Consider the following 25,996-nt stretch of genomic DNA (forward strand, 5'->3'; position numbering starts at 1 on the left):
GCTTTGTAGTAACAAGGAAAATGTTTGTCAAATAAGATTAAGTGAAAAAAACAATAAGAATACAGAATTTTATATTCAAATGATTGTAATGATATTAAAGAAAACTGAAAATATGCATAAAAGGTCAGGAGTCTTTAGGTAGTAGAATACTGGGTGATTTAACAAATACATCTCTTTTTTTTTAAAAATGACTTATTTATTTATTTATTTATTTACGGCTGTGTTGGGTCTTCGTTTCTGTGCAAGGGCTTTCTCCAGTTGCGGCAAGTGGGGGCCCCTCTTCATCGCGGTGCGCGGGCCTCTCACTATCGCGGCCTCTCTTGTTGCGGAGCACAGGCTCCAGACGCGCAGGCTCAGTAATTGTGGCTCACGGGCCCAGTTGCTCCGCGGCATGTGGGATCCTCCCAGACCGGGGCTCGAACCCGTGTCCCCTGCATCGGCAGGCAGACTCTCAACCACTGCGCCACCAGGGAAGCCCCACAAATACATCTCTTTTTACTTTTCTGAATATATCAAATTTCATCCAGTGAGAGTAGCCCTTAAATAATGGAAAAATAAGTGTTAAAAAAGAAAAAGAAAAAAAAAATCCTCATCCCCATTTCCATACAGGTGAAAATGAAGCCTGTATGAGCTGGTGGAGGACACACAAGTTCAGCATCCCCACTGGACACTCCGGCAGCTAATGTTCCTTTCTAAGTAAACATGACAGAGTCTAAATGCCACACCAGAAGAGTTGCCATCAGAAAAGTGGTCTCTGTCAATTCCAAGTATTTACATGACAGTATGAACACCTATCATGGGTCCAGCCTTATCTCACTGAAAATGAATATAAATTAAGGCCCATTTAGGAACTCTTTACAATTCCAGAAGGAATTATTATCTCTCAGGTCTGCCCTTCCTCTGCTATACTCAACTTGGGGTGCTGAGGCTGGGACTCTGCACACACCATCACTGCTCCGCTAGCGGCTCCTTGTGAGGCTCGGCCAGTAGGGGGAGCAGGAGGGAGATGGAGGAGGAAGGAGAGACTTGCTCCTTCCTCTCGGCTTCCTGTTTCTGAGCACCTCTCCAGACCTTGCTGCTTCACCCCCGCCGCTGCAGTTCCTTCCTGAGACATGGCTGAATCCATTTTGCAATTTTCCCAACACTTACAGAACTAGCCTCGTGGTGCCCCTATAGAGACACATATTCTGGCCAGTGCTTCCTCCTCAGAGGTCTGGGTCCCACCCCACTGCTCCCTCTTCTAAGCTTCTAAATTTTAATAATCCGAACTTTCCTTTTGTTCTTCCATCCCTAGGGGTGGTTGTTGCCTTCTGCAGTAGCTACCTCTGCAATGCCTTAAAGTGGTCTTTTTAAGCCTTTCAGTTACTTAATAATTTTTTTTAACCTTACTAAAAATTCTTTACATTAAATTATCTCTGTTCAAATAGCGGGAATGGCTTCTGTGTCCTGAATGTACCTTGACTGCTATGATACACATTTCCGGAAGGGGAGAGTCACTTGGGTGACTGTCAGGATACCTAGACTATCAATTCATTATCCATTTCCTCTTATAGATATTCAACATTACCTCAAATGAATCCTTCCTATAGGCTTTTAAATCTGCTCAGATCTCACAGAATAAAAATAATCCTTTCTTGATTCCCAATCCACCACCAGTGGCCACCCTCTCTCTTTCTCATCCTCTCAGTAACCAAACTTCTTAAAGAGTTCTTTACTTCTTGCAAACACCTCCTTTGTTGCCCTACTGCCATATTTTTTATCTATTGTAATGGCCTCTTAACTGATCTGCCCTTTCCCACTTTCCCCTCTCCCAGGGCATTCTCTAGATTGCAGCCAGAGCAATCAGCTAAAGAAGAAAATCTAAGTATGTCACCTCTTAACTTAAAGCATGTCAATGACTTCTTTTTAGTCTTAGAAAAAAACTGAAATCCTTCCCAAGACCTCCAAGGCCCTGGCCCACTGCCAACCTCACCTAACACCCTTCTCTTTCCTGTTCTCTGTTTTCCAGCCACCTGGCCTTCTCCTGTTCCCTCCTGTTCCAGGGCCTTTGTACATGCTAGTTTCATCATCTGGGGTGTCTATTGATTCTTCATACCTCAGTGCAATGATCATTTCTTTTTTTTTTTTTTTAATGTAAAACCATTTAAAAAATTTTTTTTATTTTATTTAATTAATTAATTTATTTATGGCTGTGTTGGGTCTTCGTTTCTGTGCGAGGGCTTTCTCTAGTTGCGGCAAGCGGGGGCCACTCTTCATCGCGGTGCGCGGGCCTCTCACTATGGCGGCCTCTCTTGTTGCGGAGCACAGGCTCCAGACGCGCAGGCTCAGTAATTGTGGCTCACGGGCCCAGTTGCTCCGCGGCATGTGGGATCTTCCCAGACCGGGGCTCGAACCTGTGTCCCCTGCATTGGCAGGCAGATTCTCAACCACTGCGCCACCAGGGAAGCCCGCAACGATCATTTCTGAGGGAAACCTTCTCTGATTCCCCCTCCCATGCCCCGGGCTTGGTGAGGGCCCCTTTGCAGAGCACTACGTACCTACCTCTCCTTGCAGACACTTCCACAGTTGCAGTTTTACATTTATTCCTGTGGTTGACTGGCTGATGTTGGTCTCCCCACAAGTTGCATGTTCTAGATCGGGGACCATATCTGTCTTACTACGCCCTTTAATTCTCAGGCCCAGAACTGGCTCTTCCACACAATAGACATGTATTTGTTGAGTAAATGAATGAGTTTGATGATCTCAGGATGCAACCTTCTCGATACCTTTACACCATGGAGTCTTTCTGCATATTTAAATGGAAAATGTTGCCTGGATGTTAAGAAATACTGTTTCAAGCTGAAAGACTACAGATTAAACCACTACAACCTGAAAAGGAAAATCCATGACAGAATATTTTCCTGATTTAAAACCAAAAGAAACTTCTTTTAGGCGTCGTTTAAAATTAGAAATGTATTTTCAAACAGGAAGAAGGCAGATATGTGTTTCATTTACTATCTAAAGCGGAAAAGTTAGATATGTTATAGTAATGGAAGCAAAACCTTTGATAAGAAACAAAACTTAAGTACAATTTGCTGCCTGAATCCAGAAGGGACAACTAGCTAGAAGGGTTTGGAAAAGAATGTCTTTTAAAAACATACACTTTTTATTTTGACATAAATTAAAATTTTTAGAAAAATTGAAAGATAACACAGAGAGATCCCATATACCCTTCACACAACTTCCCTCATTGTTAAACGTCTTATATAGTCATGGCACATTTGTCAAAAGTAACCAACATTTGTACGTTGCTATTAACTAAACTCCAGAATTTATCTTGATTTCATGAATTTTCCCACTCATATCCTTTTTCTGTTCCAGAATCCAATCCAGGGTACCACATTGTATTTAGAAAATTTCCTTCTTCAAGGAAGAAAAAAAGGGCCCCGAAACCTACTACTGATGATATGAGGAGCTGAGTCTAAATTCACTGGCTGAGATGAACTGGGAACAATTTCTGTTAATAAACAATAAAAGTGTTTATTTTTAATAAGTACTTATTGAGCACCTATTGTATATGTTACATTAGCTTTGTATATTTTATATAATATATATTATAACAATAGCTTTGTCTCGAGCCATCATATGCACTACCTGACTTAATAGTTACAAAATCCCATGCCATTGGTGTAATTATCACTTGTTTTACAGATGAAAGAATTAAGCCTTGGGGAGTTAAACTTGCTCAAGATTATACAACTAGTATAAGGCAGAGACTAGTCTCCAACCCCTGTCAGCTTGACTCCAAAGTTTAGCATATTAATCACCATGAGAAAGTGCCAGTTAATGCTCACTACATGGATATATCAGTGGTCCAGTTATCTACTGCTGCTTAAAAAACCATTTCAAAATTGGTTATTTAAACAACAGCTGTTTTAGTATGCTCATGATTGTGTGGGTCAGAAATTCAGGTAAGGCACAGTAGAAATGGCTCATCTCTGCTTAGATCGACTCAAATGGCTGAAGATGACTGGCATGGCTCACTGGGCATTACACGCCAGGGACCCTAGTTCTGGCTCTTGGCTGGGTTCCTTGACTCTTCTCCATATCACAACTTTTGGCCTGGAGGCTCCAAAATGGGTTTTTCATTTACATGTCTGACACTGGGTTGGAGTAGTTGGATGAGCTGGGGCTAGTTAGGCATCTCTCTTTCTCCAAGCAGCCTTTCTACGCAGCTAACTTGGGCTTCCTCACAGCAGGGTGGTCTTTAAGGAATTTGTCTTAGATGGCAGCTGGCCTCCTTCAGAATGACCATGGCAAGAGGGGGCCTGGAAACTGCCAGAATATCCCTTCTTTATTGGTCAGTCAGAGTCCAGCTAGATTCAAGGGAATGGGAGACAGACCCCACTTCTGGATGGGGAGGAGTGTCAAAAAATGTCACCATTTCAGTTCATTGTAATCAGATACATCAGAATTACTCTCAGTGTTTTGGAATACTATATATATTTTACACTGTTTTATTTCTTTTTAGGATAAACGCTGCTTATAAATTTAATGTTATCACTCTTGTATGAGTTTTCAGGTTCTTATAACGGTAACTATACGTTAGATAACTCAGAAATGTCTATAGTGATCACAGCAGGACATCAAGGTGGAGGGTAGATAGAACAGAAAGGGTAACAATATTCTGTTATTTGCAAACCCTGATGGTTAAAACATAATGGCTCCCAGGAGAGTAGTGGACAGCTGAAGAAGCCTTGAAATGGGATGCTGTTATTAATGTTTCAATCTCCTCTGTTTTTATGATTTCCTCTCTCTTGCTTACCTTTATTTTTTTAAGGTGTTGGGTTTTTACTGGTTTCATTGGTCTTTTAGCATTGTATTCCTCTAAATTTTTTTTTTACAACTTTTTAATTCTTTTTTTACTGGTTTTTACTGGTTTCATTGGTCTTTTAGCATTTTATTGGTTTTTTTACTTTTTTTACTGGTTTTTACTGGTTTTATTGGTCTTTTAGCACTGTATCCCTCTAAATTTTTTTTTTAACAACTTTTTTTTTTCTTTTTTACAACTTCGTAAGCCCTTTTCTGGATTTTTAAAAATTAAAGTTTTTAATTTTGAGATGACTGTAGATTCAAACAAGTTGCCAAATATGACACAATTTTCTTGTACCCTTTGCCTAGTTTCTCCCAATGATGACATCTTGTAAACTATAGTATAATATCACAAACGGGATATTGACATTGATAAGGTCAAGATGCAGAACACTTCTATCACCACAAGGAACCCTCAAGGTGCCCTTTTATAGCCACATCCACTTCCTTCCCAACCCAATCCCCCTTTAAGCCATGGCAAGCACTAATCTGTTCTCCATTTCTATAATTTTGTCATTCAAGAATGTAACATAAATGGGAAGATGTATGTATGTAATCTTTTGGGACTGGCTTTTTTCACTCTCTGTAATTCTCTAGAGATTCATTTAGATGGTTGTGTATATCAAGAATTCATTCCTTTTTATTTCTGAGTAATATTCCATGGTATGGATGGACTGTAGTTGAATCATTCACCTATTGAGGAACATCTGGGCTGTTTCCAGTTTGTGGCTATTCCAAATAAAGCTGCTATAAACATACACTTACAGGTTTTGTGTGAACACAAGTTTTCATTTCTCTAGGATAAATTTCCAGGGTCCAGTTGCTGGGTGGTATGATAATTGCACGTTTAGCTTTTTAAGAAACTGCCAGACAGCTCTATTTACAATAGCCAAGACATGGAAGCAACCTAAGTGTCCATCAACAGATGAATGGATAAAGAAGATGTGGCACATATATACAATGGAATATTACTCAGCCATATAAAGAAACGAAATTGAGTTATTTGTAGTGAGGTGGATGGACCTAGAGTCTGTCATACAGAGTGAAGTAAGTCAGAAAGAAAAAAACAAATACCGTATGCTCACACATATATATAGAATCTAAAAAAAAAAAAAAAAAAAAAAAGGTTCTGAAGAACCTAGGGGCAGGACTAGAATAAAGATGCAGACATAGAGAATGGACTTGAGGACACGGGGAGGGGGAAGGGTAAGCTGGGACAAAGTGAGAGAGTGGCATGGACATATATACACTACCAAATGTAAAATAGATAGCTAGTGGGAAGCAGCCACATAGCACAGGGAGATCAGCTGGGTGCTTTGTGACCACCTAGAGGGGTGGGATAGGGAGGGTGAGAGGAAGATTCAAGAGGGAGGAGATACGGGGTTATATGTATATGTATAGCTGATTCACTTTGTTATAAAGCAGAAACTAACATACCATTGTAAAGCAATTATACTCCAATAAAGATGTTAAAAAAATGTATATATATATATACATATATATATACATATACATAGACATATATATACATGTCTATATATAGACATGTATATATACACATATACATATATATGACATAAATGGATCAAACTCTACACACAGTTCTGTATTCTCCTATTTTCACACAATACTGTTGGCACATATGGCCTATTATTGGCTGCTTAGTATTTCATTATATGGATGTGCCATAAAGAATTTAATTTCCTTAAAGCAGACATTTAGAGAGTAACCAGGTTTTGTTATTGATGTCATTAAGGTGCTGTAATAAACATTTTGTCCAAAAAAAAAAAAAAAGAAAAACAAAAGAAACTGCCAGACAATTTTTCAGGGGGGCTATACCACTTTACATTCTCGTCAGCGATATAGGAGTGATCCACTTTCTCTACACCATCTCCAGCATTTGCATTTTTGCTATTTTAGTGTTAGCCATTCTGATAGGTGTGTAGTGATAGGGCATGGTTTCAGTTTGCATTTCCCTAATGGTTAATGATGTTGAACATCTTTTCATGTACTTATTTGCCATCTGTATATTCTCTTCAATGAAATGTCTGTTCATGTCTTTTGCCCCTTTTCTAATTGGATTGTTCGATTTCCCACCATTGAGTTTTGAGAGTACTTTGTATATTCTAGATTCCAGTCCTTTGTTGGGTATATGGTTTGCAAATATTTTCTCCTACTCTGAAGCTTGTCTCTTCATCCTCTTAACAGGGTCTTTTTTGGAGCAAAAGTTTGAAAATTTTATGAAGTGAGTTTATCAAATTTTCCTTCTGTGGTGTGTGATTTTGGTGTCCCTAGTCATTGGCACTAATTCTTTGCCTATCCCTAGATTCTAAAGATTTTCTCTATTTTTTTCCTAAAACTTTTAGTTTTATCTTTTACATTTAAGTTAGTGATCCGTTTTGAGTTAACTTTTGGATAAAGTTCAAGACTTAGGTCAAGATTAATTTTCCCCCCTATGGATATCCAATTGCTCCAGCACCATTTGTTAAAACGGCTATCTTTTATCCATTGAACTGCTTTTGCACCTTTGGAAAAAAATCAGTTGGGCATATTTGTGTGGGTCTATCCCTGGGTTGTCTATTCTGTTCCATTGATGAGTCTATTCCTCTGCCAGTGCTATGCAGGCTTGATTACTGTAGTTATATAATAAATCTTGAAATCAGGTAGACTGATTCTTCTCACTTATTTTTTATTTTTAAAAACTTGTTTTAGCCATTGTAGTCCCTTTGCCTTTCCATACAAATTTTAGAATAATCTTGCCTATATCTACAAAGATCTTGCAGAGATTTTGATATGAATTATATTAAACCTGCTTATATATTTGGGTAGAATTGGTATCTTTGCTATGGTGGGTCTTCCAATCCATGAATAAATATGTCTATTTTTTTAGATCTTTGATTTCCTTTATCAGTGTTATATAAATTCAGCATATAAGTCCTGTACATATTTTGTTAGATTTATATTTAAGTATGTTATTTTTTCAAATGGTAATAAATAAATAAGTGGTATTATATTTAAAATATTCATGTTATATTCATGGCTATTATTTAGAAATATACTTGATTTTTGCATATTTATCTTGTATCCTGTAACCTCGCTAAACTTGCTTATTAGATCTATGAGTTTTTTGGGGTAGATTTCTTGGAATTTTCTATGGAGAAAATCATGTCATCTGTAAGTAGGTGCAGTTTTATTTATTTCTTTCCAACCTGTATGTCTTTTGTTTTCTTTTCTTGTCTCATTACACTGGTTAGAAAGACCGGCACTATGTTGAATAAGAGCAGTGAGAGTGCTTTGTTCCTGATGTCAGGGGAAAGCACTTAGTCTTTTGCCATTAGATGTAATGTCAGCTGTAGGTTTTTGGTAGGTGCTCTTTCTCAAATTGAAAAAGTGCTCTTTCTTCCTATTTTTCTGAGAGGTTTTTTGTTTGTCTTTTCTTATCACGAATGGGTGTTGAATTTTGTCAAATGCTTTTTCTGCATATGTTGATGTGATCATATGATTTTTATCTTTAGCCTATCATTATGATGGATTACACTGATTGATTTTCAAATACTGAACCAGCCTTGCGTTCCTAAAATAAGCTCCATTTGGTCATGATATATAATTCTTATATTGCTTAATTCTACTTGCCAATGTTTAAGGACTTTTGTACCTCTACTCATAAGGAATAATGGTCCATAGTTTTCTTTTTTGTACTGTCTTTGCCTGGTTTTGGTATCAAGGTCATACTAACTTCATATTGGAAAATATTCCCTCCTCTTCTATTGTTTGAAAGAGATTGTGTAGAATTAATGTTAATCCTGAAACTTTCATTAAAATTCTCCAATAAAACATCTGAGTCTGGAGATTTCTTTTGGGGGAGTTTTAAAATTATAAACTCAATTTTCTTAATAGTTAACAGGGCTATTCAAATTATCTATTTTGTATTGGATGAGTTGTGGTAGTTTGGTTTTTTGAGAGTAATTGGTCCATTTCATCTAAATTGTTAAATGTACGTATGTAGATTGAAGTATTTCCTTATTGTCCCTTTGATGTTTTCAGTGTCTTTGGCAATACTCCACGTTTCATTCCTGATATTGGTCATTTGTGCGTGTCTCTCTTTTTCAGTCTTGCTAGAAGTTTGTCAATTTTATTTTTTTTCAAAGAACCAGCTCTTTGTTTCATTGATTTTCTCTATTTTTATATTGGTTTTAATTTCATTAACTGCTGATTTTGTCTTTATAATTTGCTTCCTTTGCTTGCTTTAGGTTTATTTTGCTCTTCTTCTAGGTCCTTGAGGTGGAAGCTTAGATTATTGATTGTATTTTTGATTTCCATCCTTTTATTCCCAAATTGCTTTTCTTGTTACATGTGAAATGAGTTTCTTGTTAGACAGCACATACTTGGGTATGTTTTTTAATACACTCTTCTAATCTGTGTATTTCAATTGGTGTGTTTAGACCATTTACATTTAAAATTATTGTTGATATGTTAGGTCTTAAGTCTGCCATTTTCTTTCTGCTTGTTCACTCTGTTTTTAATTTTTGTTTTCTTTTTCCCAACTTCCTGTGATTCACTTAAACCATTTTTAGAATTCGATTTTGATTTATCTAAAATCAAAATTCGAGTGTATCTCTTCCTAGAGCTTTTTAAGTGGTTGCTCCAGGTATCACATTATATATACATAATTTATCAGTTTACTAGTGTCACCATCTTACCAGTTCGAGTGAAATGTAAAAAAGTTATCTCCCTTTATGTCAATTTATTCTTCTTCATATAATAAGATTGTGTTAAATATTTCCTTTAACACATTTAGAAACATGTCAGACAGTGTTATAATTTTTGCTTCAACCATCAACCATAATTTAAAAGACTCCAGGGAAGAAAGAAAGTCTATTGTATTGACCCATATTTTTGCTTGCTATATTCTTTCCTTCCTCCTGGTGTCCCAAGATTGCTTCTTTTATCATTTCATTTCTATTTAGAGAACTTCTATTAGCCATTCTCTTAGGGTAAGTCTGCTGGCAACAAATTCTCTTAGTTTTTCTTCATTTGAAAAATGTGTTGATTTCCTCCTCTTTCCTGTAGGATATTTTTCTTGGATATAGGATTCTGGGTTGTCAGTTCTTTTCTTTCAGCACTTGAACAATGTTATGCCACCTCCTCTGGCCTCCATGGTTTCTGATAAGAAATTCACTGTCATTAGAATTTCCTCAGTGTGTTTTTCAGTGATTTCAATATTTTTTTTTTCAAGTTTGACTATAATGTGTCTTGATGTGGATTTCTTTGGGCTTATTCTGTTTGGAATTCACTCAGTTTCTTAAATCTAAAAATGTGTGTGTTTTGCCAAATTTGGGATGTTTTAAGTCATTATTTCTTCCAGTGCTTTTTCAGCCTCACTCTTTTTTTTCCCTATCCTTCTGGGAGTCCAATGGCATAAATATTAGACCTTTTATTAAAGTCCCACAGGCCCCTGAGGCTCTGATCCCTTATTTTCAGTCTAATTTTTCTCTACTGTGCAGATTAGGGAGCTATTATTGTTCTGTCTTAAAATTTAATGATTCTTCCCTCTGTTCCCTCCATTCTGTTGTTGAGCCCATATAATGAATTTTTAAAGTTATTATACTTTTCAGAAGAACCATTTGGTTCTTCATTATATCTTCTGTGGCTTTTCTGTAATTCTCTGTTTTTTGAATTTGTTTCAAGTTGTTCATAATTTCTTATCAAAACATTTTTATGATGGTTGTTTTCATATCTTAGAAATTCTAATATCTCTGTCATCTCAGTGTTGGCATCTATTAATTGTCTTTTTTCATTCAGTTTGATATCATCCTGGTTCTTGGTATGATGAATGATTTTGATTGAAATCTGAATATTTTTAGTATAATGTTATAAGACACTAGATCTTATTTTAATCTTCTGTTTCAGTTGGTTTCTTCTGACACTGCTCCAGCAGGAGAAGGGGAAGGGGAGAGAGGCACCACCTCGTTATGGCCAGGTTTCTTCTTGGCCTCTGTTGACGCCTATTTGAAAGGTAGGGGGATGCTTCTTGTTAGTGCTGGGAGGGTGTGGGAGTTCTGGCTCCCCATGAGGCCTCCAGTGACACCCCAGAGTGGAGTGGCCTCTGAATGTTAGAAGGTTATCCTGACTCTTCAAGCGTACCACTTACGACACCACCAGTGGATTGGGGTAGTGGGGACATCTCACTACTGTCAGGTGGGGTTTGAAGTTTAGGGTTACCACATGACCTTCACTGATCCTGCAGGCACATGGGGGTTTGGGGTGGGGCGCTCCTTACTCCCTGTAAGGAATGAAAGTCCCAGCTACATGGCCATCTCTGACACCACCACAGCAAGGGTGGGGTGGGGTTTAGACACCACCTTACAGCCTGGTGAGGGATGATGTCTAGAATCCCACTTGGCCTTTACTGTCATGGGTGGGGCTGGGGCCACAGTGTTTTCTGTGATATTTAGTTACAGCTGAGTAGTTGTTTTCTAAAAGTTTACTACTTTCTTGCGAGGCTGCCCTTTCCTTGTCCCTTGGCTAGAGAGAGCAGGCTTTTTGCTGAGGCTTTTCTGTCTGCATCTGTTGGTATTTGCAGGTTGCCTGCTTCGCCAGCACCCAGTCTGGGATGTCTGAGGCAACAAGAAAAATCATCGCTGTGCTGTTTTTCAAGTCCTGGGATCCCTAGCCCATCTGCCTTCTTCTCTCTGCCTTTCAGAGTCTTCTTATGCTTGTTTTATATATTATGTCCAGGATTTTTAGTTGTATTTTGAGGGAGGGATAGAGAAAAGTACACTGACTTTATCTTCTGAAGCTGAAGTTCTGTTATCTTTATTTTTAAAGAATATAAAGCATTTTGTTTAAAAATAATAATTTTGAAGTTATAGTTTGCACAGTAGGAAAACAAATACAGCAAATATTAAACAAACTTAGATGTGAAACTTAGAGATAAATACTCAGCATGGTCTTTTAAAGAAACCTGCAGTCATTAAGACTATCCAAAACCTTCACAGAATAAAAAGAATGTTCCCTTATATTTAGAATTCTTTATGCTTTCTTAAATACTTTCTTATATTTTATCTTATTTGATCCTGCTGGGAATCCTGTGAAGGAGGTAAGGCATATATAAACATCGCAGTTTTACAGAAGGGGAAATGGGACCATAAAAATCAGAACAAAACATAGGACCCATTAAAGATTTATACTAAACAATTGGCATATTTGTTTCCCTACTCTGAAATAAATAATTCTCTTTTATAGAAAATCATAAAACTAATCTTTCCTGAAGGCTTTCTTCCCTATCACCTAAAAAGAGAATATTTTACCTACTCTAATGCTTCCAGGTTCCAACCATGAGAAGACTTGTTTGGAATCAATGAGAGGATGGGAATTTACTACTTCTCCACCCCCTTCAAAAATTCCACACCATAACTTCTCCAACTCATGAATCATCTTTTGAAAGTCTTGAGTTATATTCTGAATCCTCATCTGGACCCAAGCTGGAGAAATGGCATCTTCTTTGAATTTCAGATTCCTTCCGTGCAATGGAGGCCAAACCCTGCTGAGTTTCCCCTACCTGCTGCTGTATGGGCGGCATGCTGAAGCAAGGGAACTATTCTGAGGAACATGTGATGTTGAAATGAGATGGTGTCCATTCTGACCCTGAATTACAGGCAAAGCCAATGTTTTCTTGGGCACCAAAGATTTTTCCATGACAGAAAAATTCCTCGAGTGTGAGTTTCCATCGTCTGCCTCCATACCTTCTGCAGGAAGCAGACATTACAGAGGAAGTGGTCCTAGGACTTCCTCTCGGAGATACAGCCTGGAGAACTTCTCTGTTTAGTTTGGTTTCTATGTACAGATCTAAGAGATTCAAATGTAGAATCTACTGAAGAGGAGAGGGAAATAAAACAATACCTTAAACATGAGGAATCTTTTATAAAATCATGATAAGAAAGGAAGTGTTTGAGAGTAAGGAATTGAGTGGAATGCTGAGTTTATTTAGGTACTCAATAATGGCTCACCGACACATCCAAGGCATTACGACATGGAGAAACCATTTTCCCAATTAAGCCAGGGTTTGGGCCTTTTGTTTATTTTATCTGTTGCCCATTACTTCTGTCTGAGGCAATTGCTGGCAGTAAGAAGACTCAGCCTCTGTCCTCAGGGAGCTTCCAGCCCTGCTGAAGAGACCAGACATAGAGACAGGAAGATGAGAAGCTGCAAGGGAATAGCACAGACGTGACCCTGCTTCTGTTATTTTTGGACTGGGCTGGCCCTAGGAAGTAGACCTGGGATGTAGCAGGGGGAAGAAGGGTCAGCCAAAGAGGAGAAGAGAGGAAAGGCGCGAGGGTGAGTCTCCACCTGTTCTTCAAGGGCAATGAAAGGACATGCCTCCAGGACCTCTGCCAAGGATATAGTTTATGGAGGGACATAGTGGAAAAAGGGGCCCAAGAGACAGGACAGGTGAGACTTGGACTTTCTTTGGCAAGGAAGGAGCGCTCTTAAAGGCCAGTGGGGAAATGAGAGACACACAGAAGGAAACGCATCAGGAAGATGAACCCAGCAGTGGAGTAGAAGATGGGTTGCAGAGAAGAGACCTGCATACAGTGATGACAGGTCATTTATTTAGAAAGAAATGTTCCCTTTTTGGTTAAACAACAAAACTCCACAAGGGAATAATTAATTTGCATCCTCTTGATCTGTTTACAATTAATATGGTCAAATAAATGTCCAAAAATCTAAATTCAGCCAAGTTCAAGCTTTGTCAACCCTGGGGATTCCCTAATATAACCACGAAGATATTATTCAGCAACCTCTGAGCATCTTCAGAGTCCCTACACCGAATTACGCTCCTACATCCAATTTGGGATGCGGAACTGAAATTAGCATTTTTTTTACTCACTAAAAAAGAAATATCTCACAATTTTGAATGCTAAGTTTTCTCAAAATTGCAAAATTTGCTTCACTTTTTTAATTGAAGTATAGTTGATTTACAATGTTGTGTTAGTTTCAGGTGTACAGCAAAGTGATTCAACTGTACATATAATACTTATATATCCATTCTTTTCCAGATTCTTTTCCCTTATAAGTTTTTACAAAATATTGAGTATAGTTCCCTGTGGTCCTTGTTGGTTATCTACTTTATATATAGTAGTGTGTATATGTTAATCCCAAACTCCTAATTTATCCCTCCCCTTCCGCCTTTCCCCTTTGGTAACCATAAGTTTGTTTTCTATGTCCGTGGATCTATTTCTTTTTGAAAATAAATTCATTTGTATCATTTTTTTGTAGATTCCACATATAGGTGATATCATACGATATTTGTCTTTCTTTGTGTGTCTTACTTCCCTTAGTATGATAATCTCTAGGTTCATCCATGTTGCTGCAAATGGCATTATTTCATTCTTTTTTTTATTGTTGAGTAATATTCCATTGTGTTTGATACATCAGCTGCTTATCCTTCAAGGGGAAAAATTAAATAATTCAAGTGGCTAAACAAGAAACCCAACTGCCAAGTTTACATAAGACTAGAAGGAAGTTGGTTAGGTTTGTCTCAACATTGAGAAGCAGGAATGCCCTTCGAGACCAGATATTACAAACCTTTCACTTTAGAGGTGAGGCCGTCAAGACCAGAGGGGTTTCGGGCCTGCCACTTGTCCAGGTGGTGGCCAGGCAGGACTATGCTGGATCCACCCCATAACTCCACCTTCTGATGTTCACTGGGATACCTGCTCAAACCCCTGGCTGCCCTGGTCCTTGCCGGGCCCATTAGACAATGGGTTTGAGCATCACTTCCCTGGTCTGGGGTCCAAGTGGAAAGTTTCTCTAAGGTCTCTCCCAGAGTGAAGTCCCATGAAGAGTCTATTCCCAAACTCTACCACAAGTTTATTTAACTTTCTTGTTCTCAGTTGCTTCTTCTTTAAAGTGGACTGATACCTGCTCCATGCACTTTCCAGAGCTCTGATTAGGATCAGGGGAGATAGTGCATGTGAACTTTCTTGGAAAAGAATAATTCATGATACAAATATTTCTATGTTAGCTGATTTATCCTCCAATCAACTGTGGATTGGTTTGATATAAGTAGTTGGGGAATAGTTTTTAAGACCCTAGGTTAAGTGCTATTATTCATACTGAAAGCTTTGGTCAGACTTATACGGGCCTGTAGGGTGTTAGAAGAATACGATAATTATTCTAAATATTTTCCATCTCACATCCATAAAGTTTTCCTGAGGACAGAGAGGAAAGTCTTCCTTTCTTGCTCCCAGAAATTTGATTCAACAAAATTTACTGAGATACCACGCTGTAGGAAGAATTATGTTAAGTGCTGAAGAGGTAAGTGAAAAAAGCCCAGCTGCCCAGAGAAAACTCATGATCCAGAAAGGGGAGGAGAGTTATTAGCATCCCAGGTTGAGAATCAAACACGAAATAACTACTGACCTGGGCTGATACACACATGAGAGCACGGGGTAGAGCTGCCCTTCTGAGAAGCAACTGATTGACAAATCAGCCTGAATTTGGGGGCATTGATGCCTGTAACCTTCAGGTTGGGGCTATTTGAAATGACCATCTGTTTGCTCTTAAAGTGCATGTCACACCTCTCCCCATCAGCAGTCACACTGGCCTCTTATGGCACCTAGTTTTGACTAATCTGGAGAATCACCATCCATCCATTTGCCACGTCCCACCCCAGGCTCGCCTGGAGTGATTTTCACATAAGCTCACGTGATTCATATTTTAGACCTTTCTAAGTGGAGTGTAAGATCTCTTTAACCATTTTCTTTTAATGCTTTTGCAGAAATTTAATTTTTTATACATTTTTATCCAATTTCTTTGAAAAAAAATTAAGGCACTTAACCATGATCTGATGAGATAACAAAGTTATATGTATTAGTTTGCCAGGGCTGCCTTAACAAAATGCCTCAAACCACAGAAATTTATTCCCTCAGAGTTATAGAGGCCGGAAGTCAGAGATCAAGGTGTTGGCAGAGCGCACTCCCTCTGAAGGCTCTGGGGAAGGACGCTTCCTTGCCTTTTCCTAGCTTCTGGTGGCTTCTGGCAGTCCTTGGCATTCTTTGGATTGTAGCTGTATCACTGTAATCTCGGCCTCCATTGTCACGTGACATTTTTCCTATGTTTCTTTCTGTGTCTTCTCTTCCTCTTATAAAGACGCCAGTCATTGGATTCAGGGCCCACCCTGTTCTAGTATGACCTCATCTTCATCTAAGTAATGATATTTGCAGTGACCTTATTTCTAAATAAGGTCACATTCTCAGTTTCCAGGTGGACACGAGTTTTGGGGGGACACTTCAGCCTACTACAGTAAGCAAGAGGGACCATCAGCAGTGGGACAGGGGAAAGGGCTTGCCAAATAAAATGAAGAGTAAGGTTGACATCCAGAGTCTGCCATAGACTGTTCCACACTGTGTTAGAAGGTGGGCTGCAGGCTCATGGCTGTAGTTCCTTACACGGTCAAGCTGCTATCATCAAGAGCTTGAGCTCTAGGCTCTGACCACCCAGGTTTGATTCCTGGCTGGTTTCACCAATGTGATTTGGGACAAATTACTTAATCTTCCTGTGCCTCAATTTTTTCATCTGTAGACTGGGATTAATGGCTGCTGGGGGAATAATTAAATAATGCATGTAAAGCACTTGGCACAAGGTAAGCTCTCAGTGAAAGCCAGCCATGAAAATGTTGGCTTTGCAAAGTCTAGAAGGCAAAAAGTAAAGGAAGCCGCAAAGGTCTGATGTGGGAGAGGATTTCAAAGGAGTGATAAAGTCTGGCTGAGGAGTTTAGGAAAGCCTCTGTGGAAGGGGTGGCCATTAGAAGGACTTGGATGTTTGGAGATGGGTGGGCACATGGCCTTTCTAACAGTCAGGAAAGTGTAAGGTCTGGGGGAACAGGGGCAAGTCTGGTTTGGCTGGAGCAGAGAATAAGAGAGGAGGTGTGTAGGGCTGATTGGAGAGGTTGGCTGGGCCCACCCTGGACATCAGGGTGAAGATCCTGACCCAACTGGCACAAGTGGTTATGGCGCCATCTTGCCCAAGTTCTGATGCCCACAGAGAGCCACGACAGAGGGCACTCCTTGGTCTCTGCAGGAGCCTCAATCACCCCATGCCATGTATCTCTGTATTCCCACTGCTGTTCCTCCTCATAGCTGTTGGTTTTCAACCCTGTTGTAAATTTTGTGGCTCTGCTTTGATGTACCTCAAACCGTTCCTCATCTCTCCTCTTTGGTAGAACCAGAACTGCCCACCGTTAGGGTTTTACCCTACCTCAGATGTTTTATTCCAAACTCCTAGTTTTACAACCCTGTGTCTTCCATCTCTCCGCCCCCTCACTTCTTTATCTATAAACAGGGTTATATATGTGACTCTGTGTCTGGTCCACTGTGACCCCTGGATCATTTCCAGTCTGTCTCCGTGATCTGTAGGCATTCTAAATCTTATCTTTGCCTAACGTGCTTCTTCCCTCTCCATGGGGCACTGTGATGTGCTCGCATGGTACTGTACTGTATCGGGGCTGCAGCACGCTGCTCTCCCCCCAGCCACAGACCATAAAATTAAGAATGGCAAGACTCTCTGGATTAATTTCATTCGCCTGTCTTTAAATCCATTAAAGAAAATGCCTGTTTGAATCATTCTTTTGTGAGCCTATTTGTAAATAACACTTAAAAAACACTTCATCTAATTATTCTTACCACAGATGAATGTTAATAGATTGAAGATGAGATTTATGTTTAGACAGCATTAAGGTACTAATTTTTTCTCAACAATAGGAGCTGCCATTGACAAAATTAAAACAGAAGACGTAGACCAACAAAAATTAATTTGCAGCAGGCTTAATAGTTTCTCTAAGCAAAGCCAGTCTCTCCTCAGCTGCCTAAGAAAAGCCATAAAAATTTCTGAGAAGAATCTGGAGTTTAGGATTCCACACTAATTGCTTCCCCTCCCCTTTTACTTCATCTCCTTTTCTTGTTCATCTTGACCGCAGAGGGACATGCAGTTTCCATATCCAAAATGCCTTCGGCTCTGCTGGGGTAAGGAAGTCAGGGGGAGGAGGGAGCAGGCCAGGGAACCACATAAATAAATGGGAATTTCTACATGGACATGAGGATTTTCGTTTTCATTTTTTAAAAATGAGAAGAAGGCACGAGTATAAATTCCAAAAAGAGCAATTCATTTAAGTCTATCATTTTTGGCAACACAATAGAACGCACATTGGGATGAACAGTCACAAATCACTTCCCTTCCCACTGTCTGTTTTCTCCACCATATGTTGTGGAGAATACAATTCACATGCTGAAGTTTCGCCTCCTTTCAATGTGAGAAAGCATATTGCTATATCAGCAGCCTGGTTACCGAGCCAACACTTCTTGGAGCGGTGCGGGTGGGAAGAGAGAGGAAGCGGGGAAGACAGCTAACCCTCCAGTCAGAGTATTTATTTTAAAGCCTGGGGAAGCTTCGAAATAGTTTGCTCCCCAGCAATATGGACTTGAATGAGCCGGACTAGGCGCTTCCTGTAGTTGACTTTCATTGACTCCCAGGACTTCTGGATGTGAACTTGACGGGCCACCAGTGCAAACACGTGGCACGGATATCCCATCAATTTTTTTTTTCAGTTGTTTACCATTTTATACACAAGGGTAACCTTCCTTCTCCATAACCAGTGGGATGTGTGGGTCTAAAGTATTTATTTAGTAGAAAGGTTATGATACCCCCCATTCTCCCCCATGGCCCCCTGCCTCCATTTCCCCTCACCTGGTTCTCCATGACCAGTCAAAAATGGGACAACAGTGATTGGTCAAACAGACAAAAGGTAACTCCATGACAGCCTCACAGTTCCAACCTCATTAGTACTTTGTCGTAGCCCAAAGAGCTGACATACCCACAATGCACCGCCCACCCAGAGAAGACTAAAGCTGTGACAACCCTTCCATCATCTCTGTTCATCAACAACAGGATTGTTGGAGGCTCTTTGTATCATAGCTTTCATAACCTCTGTCCTTCCGTGTAAATGGCACAGATGGTCCTGGTGAAACGAGACTTTCTAGAGACATTCTAAGCCGACTTAGGATGAGGTCAAATATTTGATTAAGCCCTATACTTTCAGTTATTTAAGAAAAAAACCTATGGCCCCACCAAAAAAAGCTTGAGTTTTCATTTACAGCATGACAATGTTTGAAACAATATTTTCAATATGTTTCAATATTTAATCAATTGCCGAATACAAGTTGACCTGTAGGAAACTTCATGAAAAACAAGAAAAACTTTTTTTTTTTGGCTCTTGGGACTTATAAAAATCACAGGTAAAAAGTGAATTTGATTCCTGAAATGATGCATCAAACTCCTTGTCTAAACTAAACTGAACAGATGTGGAAAAAATGAGTCAGGGGCTCCCCATATAATTTGAAATGAGCTTTCAGGTTCCGCTTCCTATGGCTGATTTCAGCCTAAGCCGCCTTATTGCTTAAAATCTGCAACTTGATACTAAAAGCTTGTCAGAATTAAGTGCACGCTTTATAAGTTTACATTTTACAGTCTGTTTTTCTTTGATATTTGACAGGGACACAGGTTCCCATGTCATCTGGCCTTGAAGTACTTTTAGAACTTTCTCCTGGACCAATTTGAGGAAGCTCAAGATTGCAGTGAGTTATGGGCCTTTAAGCTGCCTGCCCAGCCGCCGGCCGTTGGGCCCACACTTGAGGGCTAACACCTGTTGGCTGGACAGAGCAATTAATTTTTTAAAAAAAAAATGCAGTAAGCCGCCAAAAATCAAAGCTAAAGGATAAAAATATAATTTTACCTCCTGAGCTTCCAGGGGTGACCTTTGATCTCGTCCAACGTTTGTGTGGCAGGAGACACCGATCTTAAATTTTCTTCCTAAAGAAGCACTTTGAAAGACACAATTTCCGAGAGCTGGCCGCACATTTTCTATCCTCTGTCATTTCACTCTTGCGTGATTATTCACACGGAGACCTGACTGAGATCGTCACTCACAACAAAGAGCCAGATCTACCAAGTGTCCCCGCTTTAAGAAAATTATAATTGGAAGCTCTTAAATTATACTGTGGTCCATCCCTTGTAAGATCAAGTGTTATTTCCCTAAGAGGTGACAGTTGGGTTTTCTAGTTGATGATTATAATGTGGCATTTTTTCCAGAATACGTCTGTACGTTAAATAGATAACTGTGAACTTCAAAGAGCTAAATACCAACCGTGGGCTGGGGCATGGCCACATGGACAGCCTCCCTCCTTCTCCAAACCCTTTGGTAGCCAAGACAAGGTCACTGATCAGGGTAATTTGCAGGAAAAGTCAATTTCTCAAGTACCGAAGCAGGTGTTGTGGCACTCTATGACAATTTACTGAATCTAAATTGAGGAAGTTGAAAAAACCAAAGGTCATGATCCACAGGAAGAAAAGAGGAAAGGAAATCTCTTTGACTGTATTTTTAACTCCTTTTCAACCAAGACACACTCACCAACCGAGTCGATTAACGCTAAAAATAAATAAATGAAAATCAGAATATCTCACTCCAATCAGCAACTTATCTGATTTCTTTAAGTAAGAGGAGAGGAATTCAATTTTGCTTGCATTCACAAGGAAACAAGCCCAGTTTATAGAAGCTCAAGATCAGGTCTTTCGGCTCATGAGTTTAGAAACAAAAATCAAACCAAGATGTCAGAACTTTCTGTCTTTAGAAAAATTAGATATGTAATATATATTATATGATATATACTACTTAACATAGAGTAGAAAGTATAGTGTAAAGTATGTAAATGATAAACAAATAATCTATAACCTGGATTTTTTCTTTTAAATGAGCACATTCCCTACTTCCGGACCCTAGGAAAAGAGAACACAGCTGAAATGGAAAATGCTTTTAGGAAGGAAAATGTAACATGCGCCTTAGCATCTGTAACGTTGTTGGTGTAGCAAGGAGAACATGGGATGTGGAATAAGAAGATTTGAACTTGAATTTTAGTTAATCACTAATTGTGTAATTACAGCTAATCGTTTAACCTCTTTAAGCCTCCATTTTCTCACCTGTAAAATTGGGGGTTGTCGTACGGATTAAATGAGCTAATATATGGGGGCAACATTTGGCAAACTATACATATTAATTATCATTACTAACCTTTAGGGCATTATTATCCTGACGGATGCTACACACACCACTGGTATGCATGAGGCTGTTATAAGCCTTTGAGGTTTAAAAAAATGAATCAATTAGAAAAATGTAAAATAAATAAGAGCACAGGTGGAAAAATATTGAAGGTGGCAGGAGAAAGACTGGCATTTGGGTGACTTTTCAAGATTTAGTTAAATTCTTCTTGGGAGGTAGGGAAAAGAGACGGAGCTCTCAAACTCCATAATAATGTTTCCAGCAAGAAATGTTTTCTTAATGCAGGTAAAAATTTAAAAAATGAGTTACTTTTAGTTAATTCCAACATTCAGCCTAAGAAGAAAGTACATTTGCTTGCTTGTCATTTTCTCTTATTCCAAAGAAAATTCTCATTCAAACAACACTATTCATGTAACCCGAAGATTTCTGAGTTCTAGTTTGTAGGTCAATGATTTCAAGCAATATGAAATGCAACAAAATTCTCTTCCGGCATAATCTGAATGCCTCCCTGGGAACTCACGTCTTTCGTCTAACAAGGTGTTGCAGGTCATAGTGTGCTAGCCACAAGTTATCATAAATGTCATGTATGCCAACCTCCTCGCTTTATGGATGGGGAAACTGAGGACCAGAGAATGGCAGCAGTTTGGTGACTCTGCGTATGTCACAGATCCAGGACTGGGAGGGGCTTCGGGTCCAATGACTAAGTCCAGGGCTTTTCCTAGTTCCTAAATGTCAAGTGCTTAACGTTGCAGCTAAGCCAGGGGGGACTGTGGAGGTTGCCAATGCTACCTGTAGCATTTTGACATTTAAATCTTCTCCATTCATTTGTTTTTTTAATTTATTAGTGTTAGTGAATATCTTATATAGAACACAGAGGGCAACCTTAAAAAGCATTACACACTCCATACATTAAGAATTGAAATATAGGTTGAATATTACTTCTTCCAGACTCATATTCTCACCTGCTCCTAAATTTTATGATGCTTTAATATTCCTAGTTTAGTTCTGAAGTTACTTTCCATGTTTATGTTACCTCCCCTTGGGTTTAAATATACTTTCCCAAAGGTGCTTCTTAATCTTAACCACGGTGTTTGCGCACCTTCTACATTTATTGGAATATTTTGATATTGATCATTGAAAATTCAGCATACAGAAACATTGGTCTATAAGGAAGGCAATAATTTAATTGTTGATACATATTTTTACACTTGAATACTTAATCTGAAAATAGTTTGCTTTTTTATGTTGGTACTCATTGTTTGGTAAAACAGATATTTTCCAGTGGCCATTCAAATAAATTGCTGGAAAATGAATTCTATTTTAACTATCAGGATACTATGGTCATTTTGGCTTTCAGAAACTAAGTTACAAACATGTGGAGAGAAATGTTTCCTGCGGTGGTCAGTCTCAGAACATTCCAGCCTTTCACTCCAGAACTGGATGTCTAGTCTAGAGGGTCATTTATTTTAAAGTTTTTAAAATTACATTTTAAATATTGAAATAATTTTATATATGAAAAAGTCACAATAATAGGACAAAGAGTTCCCGTATATCCTTCATCAAGATTGCCTATGTTCACATTTCACCACAGTTACTTTATCACGCTCAATAGAGAGATAGAGATATATATATATTTTCTGAACCATCTGAGAATAAATTGTAGACCTGATGTTGCTTTATTCCTGAATACTTCAGTGTTTATTTTCCCAGTATAGGGACATTCTCTTACATGGCCACAGTAAAATAATCAAAATCAGGAACTTAGCATTGACACAGGACTATTGTCTAATCTACAGACCTATATATAGTCTACAGACCTATACTTATTCAAATTTCTCCAATTGTCTCACTAATTTTGTTTCAATATTTTCAATATTTCATGTCATCTTGCTCTACCTGATTTATTGGCAATTCTATAAACCAGAGGCTCCTGTTCCCATAAAAAGAATTAATTTATCTATTCTAGATATATTAATTATAATAAATTGTTCCTATTGAAGGAATACTCATATTTAAATTTGTAGACCAGGCCCATTAGAGTGCCTTCTAGTGAGTCAATGCAAGTCACACGCTCTTGTCTCAAAAGCATGTTTCATGTGAAAATTGTGAACTATAGAGAACAGTATGGAGGTTCCTTAAAAAACCAAAAATAGAACTACCATACGACCCAGCAATCCCACTACTGGACATATACCCTGAGAAAACCATAATTCAAAAAGAGTCACGTACCACAATGTTCATTGCAGCACTATTTACAATAATAGCCAGGACATGGAAGCAACCTAAGTGTCCATCGGCAGATGAATGGATAAAGAAGATGTGGCACATATATACAATGGAATATTACTCAGCCATAAAAAGAAATGAAATTGAGTTATTTGTAGTGAGGTGGATGGACCTAGAGTCTGTCATAAAGAGTGAAGTACGTCAGAAAGAGAAAAACAAATACCATATGCTAACACATATATATGGAATCTAAAAAAAAAAAGGTTCTCATGAACCTAGTGGCAGGATAGGAATAAAGACGTAGACGTAGAGAATGGACTTGAGGACACGCAGGGGAAGGGGAACCTGGGACGAAGTGAGAGAGTAGCATTGACATATATACACTACCAAATGTAAAATGGATGGCTAGTGGGAAAGAGCTGCATAGCACAGGGAGATCAGCTTGGTGCTTTGTGACCACCTAGAGAAGTGGGATAGGGAGGGTGGAAGGGAGGCTCAAGACAGAGGGGATTGGGGATATATGTATACATATAGCTAATTCACTTTGTTATACAGCAGAAACTAACACAACATTGTAAAGCAATTATACTCCAATAAAGATGTAAAAAAAAATAATATTCCCCGCTGAAAGAAAAAGAAGAATTTATCATCATCTTATACACTTTATATTTTTGGGCTTGCTTACTTTATGGCTATAAACACCACACCATGAGGATAGTGATCTTTGACATTTTATTCCCTTCTGTTCCCCCAAACCTAAAAATATGCCTGGCATATAAAAAGAAATCAGTAAATAATTGTTGAATAAATGAATTAATTGAAAAAAAAATTGTGAACTTACCTGAGTGTTTGTGATTTGCAGGGATGGGTTCCCCTTTGCAGGGGTGGAAAGTTAACCACACATCTGCAAGTAAGTGCTTTGGAGAAATAGCTTTTATCTTGAAGGCAGCTTCCCCACTGAGGCTGTGTTCACTTGGGCAGCTTATTCTTGGAGTTTCGATTTCCTCTGGTCAATGGGACACACGAGCTCTTCCTTCGTGAATTACATGAGGTAAATAAAGCATTAGGACTGGGACTGGCCTGTTAGGGGCCCCATCGCTGATAGACATGGTTAATTTCATCACTTGAATGAACTAACAGGCAAATGCACTTTGTTTTGTGTGAAACAGGAAAAAAATTATTTCCAATTCAATGGAAAGCAATTAACACATTGATTTTCCACGGCTTTTGTAAGCAAGCTAAAGGGATCCTAGCCCTCCTCATGAAAGAAAAACTAATTGCACCCTTGTCTTGGAGCTTTCCAAATTAAGAGAATATATTAAACTAAGAGCACAGAACTGGGACAGGGGCTATTTTATTTGTATACTGCAATGGATACTTTGCCTACAGTGCATTAAATGATACACCTACAAACTTTCTAACTGATCGTCAAGTCATATTTCTATTCCTTGCCTAAGAGGTCTTAAAATAAGACAACCTATCACAGAAGCTAAAGAAAATTAGAAAGGACCTTTCTTATTTTCCTTTCTTCCTTCCTTCCTTCCTTCCTTCCTTCCTTTCTTTCTTTCTTTCTTTCTTTCTTTCTTTCTTTCTTTCTTTCTTTCTTTCTTTCTTTCTTTCTTTCTTTCTTTCTTTCTTTCTTTCTTTCTTTCTTTCTTTCTTTTTCCTTCTTCCTTTCCTTCTTTCTCTCTTTCTCTCTTTCTTTCCCTTAGGAAGAGACAAAGAAGGAACACCTCCAGCTTGGGAATGTGACCCCGAGCTGATTAGCCAGGCAAATAAACAAATACAGTAAAATATACAAATAGAGGTTGCCACACCTGCAGGCATGCGGGCTGGGTGAGAGGGGACCACACTGGCCCCATTTCCACCACCACTGACCATCCCGCAAGTGCAGCTGTAACACCACTTCGCCTGCAGCAAGGTCAGAGTACAGCAGGACAGAAACAGAGGCAGCATTGTCTCATGTCCACACGGAATACCATCCAGCGTGCTCTGACCTGCAGCTGCAACACGGCCTCCCCAGAAAGCCATCTGCCCTCACCCATCAGCCACCCTTCTTCCATGAACTCACCATCCATAAAATGCCTGATCTTGGCTTTTTAAACACTCTTCAATCCTTTGGTGAACGTGAGACTTCTAAACTTTCCTATTTCTACAAATTGCCTTTAAATGAGAAGTTATTTGGCCTGTGGTGGGCACTGTCACCTGGAGCTCAATGAAAGCTATGATTAATGAATGATAAAGCCAGTTCATTGAGCCATGACATTGGTACAGCACTGTCGTAAGCAGGAACTAATTATACATGGAAATAATCATTCAACCTGAGAAAGGTATTTCCTATTCATTAGAAAATACTATGAAGAGATAGTACTTAAAAAAGAAAGTTTTCTATGCTATTGGCCAAAAGAAAGGATTATTCCATTCTTTATAATGAATTCATCAGGAAACCTCAAATTTGAATTTTGGCTTAGTTTTAGGCTTTACTTTCTGGTGAAAAAAAGTGTTACATGATTACTTGATTATAAACAATTTACTGCATGACTAGTTCTTGAAAAATATATGTCTTTAAATTAAAAAGTTCTCAATTTGTGTTTCATTACTGAAAAACTTGGTAGGAAAAAAATGTTTTCAAGACTATAACACAAGCTTAGGGGAAAATTTTGGTCATTATTTTTCATTTACTTTCTTTATTGAGCTAATTTAATTATCATAGAGACACAAACATTAGCTCCGGTACTGGGCTTCTCACATCTGTTAGTAAAGATTTGATTAGGGCTACACAAATGTGCTAGATTAAACTATCTAGTT

The 25,996-nt window shown here is 38.7% G+C and overlaps 1 long non-coding RNA gene across 2 annotated transcripts; it reads right to left on the reverse strand.

Moving 5' to 3' along the window:
* Positions 1–131: 131 nt before the first annotated feature.
* LOC133093103 (uncharacterized) lies at positions 132–25,369 on the reverse strand. Of its 2 annotated transcripts, none has more exons than XR_009701223.1 (5): positions 25,260–25,369; positions 24,030–24,221; positions 12,861–13,019; positions 2,542–2,785; positions 132–538 (listed from the first exon to the last, which is right to left on the reverse strand). It is a non-coding gene; the product is annotated as an uncharacterized LOC133093103 (long non-coding RNA). The 2 variants fall into 2 exon arrangements; XR_009701227.1 differs by having other exon boundaries at positions 526–538; positions 2,538–2,785.
* Between the last annotated feature and the right edge of the window lie 627 nt (positions 25,370–25,996).

This window comes from Eubalaena glacialis, chromosome 1 (assembly GCF_028564815.1).
Source record: "Eubalaena glacialis isolate mEubGla1 chromosome 1, mEubGla1.1.hap2.+ XY, whole genome shotgun sequence".
NCBI classification, from domain to species: domain Eukaryota; kingdom Metazoa; phylum Chordata; class Mammalia; order Artiodactyla; family Balaenidae; genus Eubalaena; species Eubalaena glacialis.